Here is a 12,186-nt window from a genome sequence, read left to right on the forward strand (position 1 = left end):
TGCCTTTCGGAACGGTCAAACTGTCACCTTATCTACTTTTACTGTAAATCTCATACAACATTAAACCCTCGTATCACGAACATTCTTAAAATATCTACATTGCAGGAAAACTTTCAAAATTGAACTGTGCAAAAGTATATATTAGAGAGATGCCCTGACAATCTGTGTTAATCATTCGTGATTGTCCCTTTTTTTTTTTTGAATTTGAGATTAATGAAAGGATATTTCTACATAGCAAGAAGATTTATAAACCCCTCAAATCGGTATAGCTGGGCATCTCTGTAGGTTTCATTTATGTCCAATGCATCATTTACTTACCATCCGAATGTAGGCATTGGACTTTCTGAGGTCACAGTTTATAAATATAGTTAGATTAAAATTAACCTAGCTTAGAAATAAACAAGCAGAAGCTTGGGCACAACCTTCACTAGTTCACCTGTGCTTTAAGTCAAGCATAGTGCAACAGTAATGATAGGTTTAAAGAAACTATTTGGCCGAGACCACTATTCGCTTCAAACTCAAAATCCACTATTTGCACAAGCCTATGCAGATGGTTTGTCGGTTGTTAAAAGGTGTTCTATGGTACGGCCCTCTTTAGTGCTCTTTTTAGGTGATTGCGAATGCCAAACTTTTGTCTGTGAATCGTATAATAATATTAATGAGTGCGATGTTGTTGATTTTATTTCCTGAAATGGCTGTACATAGAAAGCTGCCTCACAGAGTCAAAAACTGCTTGTGCATGGGACTGGGCATGCCTGCAAAAAGCATCACTTCAGAATATGTAAGTGGGTCACAGAAATCATAATGCTTACAAGTAGCAAACATCCCGCTGCACAATGCACCAACTAGAGCACATCAAGCAGAACAGTGACAAAACACAATCACAGAAAGTGGAAGATACTTGAAGGCAATCGAAGCCACGTTTCATACCCCTTATGTAATAAATGGTATGGTAATAAATTAACTACAAATATAAGAAGCGTATCAAACATGACTGCAAATCAAATATCAATCAATCAATTCATTGTATGTTTCATTGTGCCCCCAAACAGCTGGTAGGCCTTATGGGTGTGCACATACATGAGGAAAAAGAAAGTATATAACTAGCGAGGAAACTTGAGCAGTACACTTTTCTTGAACTTTTCAAATTGAGCGAAGCAGAGTTGTTACGAGTGTTGTACATAAACTGCATGCATGTCATTTGAGTGTCAGATTCCACATCAAAACGGTAAGGAAAAAAAAGTTCTGGATGTATTTTGTTGTTGGGGGACCTGTAATGAGGTTCTGCTAAGTAGCAGGGCAGAATCAATAACTGCGTCGAGCACCTTATAGACAAACACCATACCGCAAGCAAGCTGTGCATCTGGGAGAGGCAAAAGACCAAGGGTGTCTAAAAGGTGCACATAATCATTGAAAACTTTCCGTCTAATGTGGTGGTCATACACGACCCTTACAAAGCGTCGTCGTACAAATTCTAACCTAAGTGCTCGACTAACACCCAAGGAATTTCATATGATTCTTAAAAATACGTTGGTTGTGCACTGAATAGGAAAAATTTACTGAGCATTGTATATGAATATTACGAGTGTTGGCCTATCGAATAAAATATTGTCTGATGGGAGTATTTTCATATCAGTAGCAAGTTGGGTCTAAATAGACAATTAACTTATAACCAAAATTAAAAACAAAAAAAATTTTTTTTGAACACAGTTAGTTTTTGTACAAGAGACGCTTGTTTGTCCTCTTTTTGTCGAAGGTTCATATTTATGCACACATTACCTTGCATGCTGTAATTAAAGGCGAAGTCGTCCAGCGAACGTTTGACAGTTTCTGATTAGCTTAAAAGTTAGTTTGGTACATTAATAGACACACCTGATTTAGTAACTCAAATTACAAGTCACAATAATTTTTTTTTTTTTTCGCGAAGGTATTTATATTTTACGTTCGGTTTGAGAGACGTAGAGAGGCTCTACTAGGGCAACGCCGAAAACACGACATCAAATGTACTGCTAGAGGGGGGCCACACAGCTTGTCCCCGACGGGTCACAAGAGAGTATCATGGTGTGAAATGAAGCCGAGAAAGCTCGTGCCAGCAAGATGAAAAAAACAAAAAAAATAACGTATAAAATATTGCATTTTTTTACTCTTGTAAGCCATACAACGCTTGACGTTGCACCTCTGGAGAGCGCGGTGAGTTTGGATGTTGGTTTTGGCATTATGCTTCCGGTTGTCTTTTTCTCAATGGCTATTTTGAATGCAGAGATAATGAATAGCCTGCTGGAAAGGGTAAATCCTGGACACTCCAATAATATGTTCAGTTTGGATAGCTCAAAAGACTACTATTTATGGAAAATAATTTATGTCGCAAAAGGCTCTGCCGTTGTTGCACTGTCAATAGAAAGACTGTTTTTCTAAATTTGCAAACTGCCGTTTTCCGCCTAGGCCAGTGATTCTAAGTGTATGAAAAAATACAAATTTTGGGCACGACGAGGAATAAAAGCTCTGAAAAGCCCGGAACTTGTGGTAAAATAAACTAAAAAAAGCATCCCCAATTTTCGTAAAAAAGAAAAAAAAAATGGGTTCCAGAAATGCCGAACCTTGCTCGTAGGCACGCTCAATTATGTGAGGATGCAATATCTCTCGGCCCCTGCTGTGGCTGTTGCTTCTTTTCAAAGTGTCGAAGGAGCATTGTATCTAATATCCCAATTCAGTACTTGCTCCGGAGCAAAGATGACGCATCAAAAGTAAAGTAAATGATATTTGTGTTTTTTAATGAAAAAAATAACTAGACCATAACCTACAAGATAAATTTATTGAAGGAACAAAGTGCACAAGATTTGAAGTACTATTGCATAACTTCCGACGCACGCTCTCTACCAGGTTTCCTTTTCCTGTCTTGGTGACAAAAAAAAAAACACACACACACCAAAAAAAACCTTTTTTTAAATTTTTTTGTTAGACACGAGAGCTCTCTTTCTACTTTTTGTTTCCTTTAATGACGTCTGGGCTTGCCGAGCAAGAAATAAAATTAAGGAAAAGTGACTCGAGGAAGCTTCGCAGTAATCGAGCTTCCTTGAGAAAAGCAGGTTGGAGTCTTTTTTCTGTTTACCCTTGTCATACTATAGAGAAGCACGCGATTGGGAACACGTGTGTCGAAATACTGTAAACAACTTAATTTTCGCAAAAACCTAATTTTTCCGAATTTCGCGAATCGCCTGCAATTGGCAAAAAATAGGTTCCGCAAACAATTTCTGTAAAATGTAAACACATTGGAATTTATATTGAGATCCCACCACGTCGCGAAAATTAGAACCCGTGAATTCTTCCAAAACTCTAGCTTTGACCTAAATAAAGAAATATTGAGTCCGCGCAAAATAGGTAGTTTACAGTAGATTGGAACAAGCTCAGAGTATGGATGTCGTAATGGCGTCTTGTGGGTTTTTCTCTGTCTTCTTTTCCCTTCCAATGTACCGAGAAGTATACATATGTCAAACTGCTACCTGCTTTTTCACACGTTCAATAGAAACAGGTTTGACAGTCATTCACTTTTCCCAGAGGCCAAATGCTGTAGAGGGAGGGGGTGGGCAAATGTTCAGTGTGCAGCCCAAGTAGATATCTGACAAAATGCTCATACCTCGTTTCCCGTCTACCTGTGCCTACGTCAGTTGCCCTTGACCATTTCATGAGCATCATATTATTTGAATTACAAAAGTAGAACTTCGTTAACTTAAGTCCGTTGTCGAAATACAGATGCTGTTGTTGTCGAAACTTGTGTGCAGCTCATAAAGTTTCTAAAAATAAGCCACTTTTATTTTTTTTTTCTTCAGTAAAAGCAATTTTGTAAAAGCGGGGGTGGACATTACGGTACGTCTGTACTTTTTAATCTTGTTTCCCTACGTCACTTCTGAAATTTATGGTCAGATGGTTGAATGTGATTTTTGTTGGGTTAGGGTACGTCTTCAATTTCCTAAAGAATTAGCTTCCCGTAAAAAAAAGAAAATGAAAAAAAGCATCGGTACGATTACCTTGGTCCTAACAAATTGCGTCGTGAAAACTAGAAAGCCACCCATCTCGTTTTTGCTTCTCATAAACGAGATGGGTGTAACTGAGAGTAGAGCACCAATAAAAGATTCTTAATATACTTTTAGAGGCTTCTGTTTTAATATTGAAAGAACCCAAATACTTTGAACAATAAAAGTGTTATAAAATTTAATAGCAGACACCCCCTAAATTATTGAATTTCTAATATCTGTACACTGCAGGCACGTCTAGCTCAGTTTTCTATAAAATGGCTGCTATCAAAGGCTTTCCGGTACATTTATGAAAGATCACATTGAGGATATTACTTGGAGGTTGGCATTGCAGTAGGGAGGTTACACGGCAGGATATTATTTGGGAAAGAACAATTAACGCGCATCAGGACAGAAGGAAGCACACAAGGTGCATGGCCTCACCAATGACAATGCGAGGAAATTCAAAGCTCAGAAGCTGGAAACATTTTATCGCGAGAAGTGAGTGAGTCGTCTTGCTATCTCCGGTGTAAAGTTAAAAGAAGAGCCAGGCCCGCTTGAGGGGCTCTCTAAAGTTTTCTCGATGCTTGCATTGCCGCTGCGTTTCTGTAAGCCTCGTTTATTTATTTATTTTCTACAGTACCCTTAGGGCCCAGCTGACATTACAGAGGTGTACAGGTAACCAAACTCAACAGACATAGATAGTAGCTACCGTCATTTCCGGACGATACTCTGCAAACTATATATGTTTAAAAGTTGAAAATTTGCCTGATGCGGACTGTATGAGGATTTGTTTTTTCTCTAGATCGTTCACTGTGATGAAACTTGATGGATCTCACGAGTAACCGAGTATGTTAATGTTGATTTACGTATGATACAAGCTTCTTTGTGAACTAATGCAGCAGGGATTTGTCAAAATGTGCCGTGTATGATAATTTACGTTCGGATTAAGCACTAAGTGCGTACAAACACCGGATGTGGACCATAGTGATTGGACACTATCACAAAAATAATTAGTAACAGCTGTTTTATATAATTTAATCATGGTATGCACGTAGGTGGTTCCACTCTGCCAGTGTTCTAGAAATGAAGGAATTGCGGTAGGCCGAGGCTCGTCAGTGACGAATGCCATCTTGAAGAAATGTAAGAGGGAAAGGTTTTCTTCTTGGGGTGAGGCTAGTGTGTTTTAGAGCGCACGTTTCTGGGTTCAGTGGCATCGCCATTGCCATCAACATATCCAAGCATTGCATTAGGGGATGTCACAGTTTCCCTGCTAAATTTAGCGGGGAAACTGAATTGGTGTTGAGGTCCACGTGATGTCAATTTTCCGCTAAATTTAGCAGGGAAACTTAACCCTCTAAAAGTAGCTGGGAAATTTTCGCTGCATTTTCATCTAAATTTAGCGGGAAAGTTTTCGCTAAATTTTCCTACCAAATTTAGCCGGAAAATTTTCCCTATAAATTTAGCGGAAAAATTTTTGCTGAATTTAGCGAAAATTTCTGGCTAAATGGGAGTGAAGGAGAGGGAGGAGGGGCATACCCTCCCCTCCGTACCCTCTTTTCCTCCTCCTCAGGAGCTTCACTCTAATTTCGCATTACAAAGAATTGTAAATGTCTTTCTTTTTTTTTTTTTTTTATAGAAAAAAGAAAAACATAGAGTAGACAAGAGCATTTATCGTGAGAAGTTAGTGTTCCCGGACAATACACTGGAGGCTGGCCATACAAAGGTACCTGGAAAGTGTAAAACGAGCGCTGAATTTTTGAAGTGACTCCAGGGTAAACATGTCTATGTGTAGTCTGACCAGAATTGCAGATTGCAGGAGCATAATGTAATTTGGCACGAACTATGGATTTGAATAACTAATTTAATAACCCCTTAGCTGCTGATTAATAAAAAAGAAAATGCTTCTTTGGTGACTTTTGTATGAGCACCTTGATTTGTTTAAGAAATGTTTTATCGATAAATAGGGTTTGCAGAGTAAATCTTATGCTGTAAGACGAGTTATGAATATCAGTGCCTGCGCATAGAAAGGTCAAACTTTCACGAACGTCCATTGAAGTGGTCAATTTTTTCTTTTGAAATTTCGAGGCACAGTTCTTTTCCTCTGAAAAATTAAACCAACAAACTTGCCGAAGTCAATGGCAGACGTGCTCACAAATGATTGAATTAGCAGTGAATGTAATTTGTGGTGCCACCTCCTGATAGGCGCAGCTAGCAGACAACAGTGCGTGCTCGCTGTGCTTGTCGGTAGATGGCACTACAAGTTACATTCATAGCTAACTTGGTCATCTTTGAACAGGTTCGCCGTCGACTTTCGAAAAGAAGTAAATTTACCGTAATTTGAGCTTGTTTGATAGCGAGCTGCAATAAAAAAGAAATTGGAACGAAGTCTCCAAAACTTGGAATGCTCTTAAGTATGAGAGGATATAAAGATTATGCATCATCAGGGTGTCTAGCGACTGGGAAAACCGGAAATTGTCAGGGAAATATTGTTTACCGGGAAAAATCAGGAAATTGTCAGGGATATTGTCAAAAAGCGAGCCCAGTCCGGGAAAATGAGTCGGAAACGCCATTGAGTGCCCTGAGCAAAGACTTGAAGACTTGGGGGCAGAAATATAGGCAATAAGTACTACTTAGAAAGGAGCGCGGTCTCTGCTCACCCTATGTAGAGTGTGCTACCCGATGCAAAGAGAACAGCCAACAAATCCACTCCAAGCTCTGAATTGAATTGGATTGAGGGCATGACACTAGGCTTGATCCAGTTAGAGCTACTAGATTTAGTAACAAATGGGAAAGCTGCAGGCCCCAATCCAGTCCAAGCATTAAGCCGAAAATATCTGAAAGTGTGCATCTGGCGGCCATGCGCCATGCTGCGATTCGGTAATTGACGTACGTGGTTGAGCGTCGTGTTTTCATTGTGTTTCCAGAAGAGGCCTCTTCACTGACGATGTCGGCGGCAAGAAAGTGCTCGTTTAATCTGGACTGGATGAACCCGAATATTTCGGAATATGCAACTTGAATTAAGCCCGTGCAAAATGGTGCTCACAGTGCTCAATGCTCATGGCCTTGTATTGTAATGGTCTTATATATATTTAAAGGACACATGCAAAGGAAAAGAACATTTTTTTTAAACAGCTTAGATGGAAAAAGGATATCATAAAAAATTTCACAACCAAGAAAAAAAAATTTTTAGAACTATATTTACGGCGCTATACGAATTTGTAGTTCGCGCCGGCGGGCGCCGCGGAAAAGTGGCCCTTGATGGGCCCATAGTTGTCACGTGGTGCTTGCGCTCTTTCGGAAGCTTCCTAGGGCCTTTAAAAGTAACTTATTCATCTTTGTTTGAGGTATAACAAAAAACTAAGATGAATAAGTAACTTTTAGAGCCCAAAGGAAACTCCTGAAAAAGCGCAAGCAGACGTGATAGACCTGTGCGCCGGTCAGACGACGGCGGCGGCGCTCCGAAGCAGACCAACTTGTGCGGCGGCGGCGACGGCGGCGTTTAGAAACGCGTTGAAGCGGCGTTCGCACAACGCTCAACGTGCGGCGGCGCGCGGGCCTACCACGTGACTGGCGGTGGCTCCCGCGAGCGCCAACTACAAATTCGTATAGTGCCGTAAATATAGCTCTAAAATTTTTTTTTCTTCGTTGTAAAATTGTTTTATGACATCTTTTTTCCATTTAAGCTGTCTAAAAAAAATGTTTTTTTCCTTTGCATGTGTCCTTTAGCTGCCTCTACAGTGGTCAGGGAATTTCACCTCAAATGGTCAGGGAAAACCTGGAAAAGTCGGGGAATTTCAAAATAATAATTTGCTAGACTTGATAATTATCAATCAATGCCAAAAAAAATTAAATCACAACAACAACAACAACAAAAAGACAAGGCAGGAATTTTTATGGGAAGTGAATTTGAATTGCCACGTAAATCAGTGAAAGAGAAGGTTTGCTATATTATTAGGTGGTTAATAGCAGGCTCTTTCAATGCTCAGTTATTGCCTCGATGGAGCGCTGTTGCATTCTTTGTACGAAACAGGATAGGAATCTTGTGGATGTGAACCGACTACATCACGGTAACGTTGGGCGGATGTGGCTCTCCTAGAAGCGAGCTTGTAGGTTTATAAGCAAAAAATTTAAGATTTAGTATTTATCCTGGCTGGAATGGTTCATATCTGTCTCTGCTGGAAAGAGACAATCATAGGAACTTTATTTACAATTGGTATTAGAGTCGTCGTATAAACTGGAAAGAAGAATGTTTCCTGCCCACATCTGTAAGTATTCTTGTCCATTTAACCGTCTTGGAGTATGTAGCCGAAGCTCTGTAATGGCAGTCGGTACGTGCCGATCCCACACATATTAAAGAAGCATGGATTTTCAGCCTAAAATGCACACTCGCACAAAGCATGCGAACACATCATGCAAGCGGTGTGACATACTCCTTCCTCTCGCAGAGCTGAGCTGTGGCGGGGAAGAGGTGGAACTGGTGAGCCTGCTGGAGGAGCAGCTGCCCCGCTACCGCCTGCGTGCCGACACCCTCACCGAGTTCTCAGGCAAGTGGCCCCGACAGTCCCTTTCGTGCGACCTGGCACCCCTCTTAAATATGCATCATATATAAGACCCTACTCTTCGCACCTTTGTGTCCTCGCATGTAGCCTCTATGAAACTCAATGTCATAGTGTCACGTGACATGACGTTTTGGTGACCTTCGTGCACACATACATGATGTCACGTGACGCTGACGTTGGTTTACACCATGACACGTCATTCTGACGTCACATCACATGACGTCATACTGTCACGTGACACCGGCGATAAGGTGTCACATGACACCATGATGTCAGTCGACATCAAGTCAAGTGACATCATGACGTCGCATGGCACGACGGCGTCACCGTGTCACGTCATGGTAACACTCGACGTGCCATAATTGTCTCTGCTAGAGGGCCCGTTTGGAAAGGTGAAAATGCTTGGGATAATTAAGTTGTGAGTTAAATAATGCTTGGAACGATTTAGCAATTAACTGTTTTTCAATACTTAACTTTTTAGTTATTGAAATGAGGGTATGGTTTTAGTTACAGATTTCCTGGGTGCCATTGAAAACTAGGGGTGTGCAAACATTGGCCTGAATCAAATAGCGCTGCATCATCGTAGCCGTCACAGTGCTATGGGAGAGCGAATCGTCTGCTTCTTGCACAGGGGTTGCGGTGACGTCAGAATGATGCCATGCTCTGATTGACTCTGACTGCAGGATAGTGGGTAGACCTCGAAGCAAGCTGCCTTGAGGTCTACCCAGTATCCTGCAGTCAGAACCAATCAAAGCTTGGCATTCTGAGTTCATTACGACCCCTGAAGAAGAGGCAGACGAACTTGCTCTCCGCATGGAGACTCGCAACTCACTGGCCCCCTTTGCAGTGTTGAAGCTAGGAATGATGCTGCGCCATTCCGTTCAAAGCAGTATTTGCACGCCCCCATCGAAGACCACTTAATAAGTAACTTTTAGAGAGATTTGAGGTGCGTGCATTAAAACATAATTTGCCCCACGACTCTCCAAAAAGATTACAAGGTTACGCACCAGCAATACTTCAGGTTTAATTGCAGCTAAGTCTTGATTTGAACGAGAATTTGCAGAAGCCTACGTAGATCGTTCCGTTAATGCAAATTGCCCTATCATGGAAACATTTAAATGAATTGCTTGCCACTTTCTTCCCGAGATTCGCAGTATCAACCTAGGATTTATCGCCGTGGCTTACGAACCCATTAGAACGCTAACTAAACAACAAAACAGAGTTGTTTGCAAAAGCCAAACGGACAGGCAGGTTGACTAATTGGCTATTTTATAAATAGCTTTCTAAACATTTGCAAGAAAGACCTAAAGAGCACTAAAAACTACTTATTTTTTTTCTGTGACATTACCTCACATGCTTACTTCAAATCCTCAGGAATTTTGGAAAATTGTGAACCCCAAATTAAACAAGCCACCCTACATTTTTATATTGGCAGCTTAAAAAGCAAAGTTATATTGATGCTGCTAATTTGCTAAACATATTTTTTTTTCAAGCCTAGTATTTATCGAGGAACTGATTATTAGCTCAACAAAATGCTTTAAACTGTTTTCTGGCCTATGCAACACATCTTATTTAATCCAAGTGGCATACTTCAAAGCAATAGAAAACTTGCCTGGGAGGAGTGCACCTGGTGACAATGGAATTTGTGCCAAATTCCTTTAAATTTTGAGGCATTCCACACAAGATAATTTTAATAAATTCAACTCTTTCTGAACTCCAGCTTGGGCCTGCTCCATTGACTCTTTCCCCATGTAATACCTCTTTTCAAAACGGGAGACCATTCCATTCCTACAACTTATTGCCCCATTTCGCTCACCAGTTTGTCATGCAAACTCGTGGAGCATGTTTTCTATATCCATATCATATACCCCATCTAGACGGTTGCAACCTTTTCGCTAACCAACATGGATTTAGAAAAGGACGGTCATTTATGCAGTAGGGAACTATTTAAATTTCTTAGAGAATTTGTTACAGAAATATAGGGCATCTTTCTATTACTTACGTTCCTTAAAAATATATATATACATATATGTATATATGTTACATAACCCACTTCCTGCAATAATTCCTCACAGTGATGCAAATTTTTTCAGTAAAAAAAAAAAAAAAGATTTGTCTTACAGCTTAGATTGATATCATCTTTATTGATTTTGCCAGAGCATTTGACATCGTTTCCCATCGTTGCCCTCTTTGCCTTTTGAGACTACAGATTGACCCATCAGTTTTAAATTGGATATCCTAATGTTTTTTTAAGACAGAAAGCAGGCAGTGAAGGCAAATAAGTCAGTATCACTTCCAACTACTTTTACTTCTGGTGTCCCCCATGGCAGTGTCCTCAGGCCCTCTACTATTTCTGATTGATATAGTAAATTAGCTCTCTTCTATAAAATCCAGTTAGACCTTTCACTGACGATTGGATTATTGACAGAAAAATCACAATGCACAATGATTACAATATTCTCCGAGGCAATCTAGATACAATATCTTCCTGGCGCTCCCTGCGGCAGATGAACGCTAATGCTTACAAATTCAAACAAATTTCAGTAGCTAAATACTCCACTAGAACACTTACGAACTACTCATTACTGTCGCAACAACTGGAACACATATGATATTAATTTCACGGACACATTATCATGGACACATAGAACAGACACAAATAGTATGTGCACTGAAAGCACCTGGTCTTCTAAGACAAACTTTATATTTTGCCCCCCCCTTGAAACAACACTGCTCGCTTGCAGAGCAATGGTCCTCCCCACATTGCAGTATGCAAGCACCGTTTGGAACCCACATCAAGATTAGCTATAATCTGTTTAGAACAAAGCATCTTGATTCATATGCAATCACTACTCACCTGAAGCGAGTGTCTCTGCATTAAAAATGGAAATCCACCTCCCTCAAACTTGTGTTTCACTGCATCATTGTTGTGTTGCCTCAATGATGTATTGCTTTTTGTATTCTGTTATCACCTCTTGTCACTTCTGCTATCTGGTGTTCCTTGTTTGTGTTTCTTTTAGTCTTTTTTACTCTTTACCGATAAGGTGTCTGTATTATTTGTTGGGAATTCCCTGTCACGAACATATCCTCCTTCAGTCACATATGCATCCTCCGTAGCATAACGCATCCTCTGGATGCCCTTGAGCTGAATAAAATGAAATGAAATTTTTTTTTTTTCATCATCTATCTCTAAAGGTTTCCAGAACTTCGGACGTCTCAAAAATTGTCTCTAAAGCTGCCGTAAAAACTCTACGTAATCATGAGCGAAATTCTGAAAAGGGCAGAGAGAGTAAGAAAAGTAGATAAAAGGAGGTATTGCACCACCACTCGGAACAGCGGTCGGTTTGCTGTGTTCGAACGTGGCAGAATGCACCTCACGGAGGTCTGGTCTTTTTTTGGAGATGGACACTCGCCAGTAAGTCTGAGCCCCTCTCTGGTTTATGGATGCCTCTTTAAGCATAAGTGAAGCTCCTCGGTACAATAGGTCTTTTTGTCATTCAGCCAGTTGTCTTTGTGGTTTTCACAACCAGTACTGATGAAAAGTTGCTACTTTAGTTATTTCAAAACTTGTCTTTTCTGTTATTTTTAAAACTTTTTATCCGCTTTGGATAATG

General features: G+C 40.3%; 1 protein-coding gene across 1 annotated transcript in view; it reads left to right on the forward strand.

The window, feature by feature from the left end:
• Positions 1-12,186, forward strand: part of LOC115321914 (trafficking kinesin-binding protein milt) — a 58,650-nt gene that overhangs the window by 900 nt on the left and 45,564 nt on the right. The window contains exon 2 of the mRNA XM_029982203.4: positions 8,459-8,557. The gene's annotated coding sequence lies outside the window, so the exon portion shown is untranslated. The remainder of the gene's footprint in view (positions 1-8,458; positions 8,558-12,186) is intronic.

The sequence above is a fragment of the Ixodes scapularis genome, unplaced genomic scaffold (genome assembly GCF_016920785.2).
Source record: "Ixodes scapularis isolate PalLabHiFi unplaced genomic scaffold, ASM1692078v2 PGA_scaffold2__306_contigs__length_199485367, whole genome shotgun sequence".
Lineage (NCBI taxonomy): Eukaryota > Metazoa > Arthropoda > Arachnida > Ixodida > Ixodidae > Ixodes > Ixodes scapularis.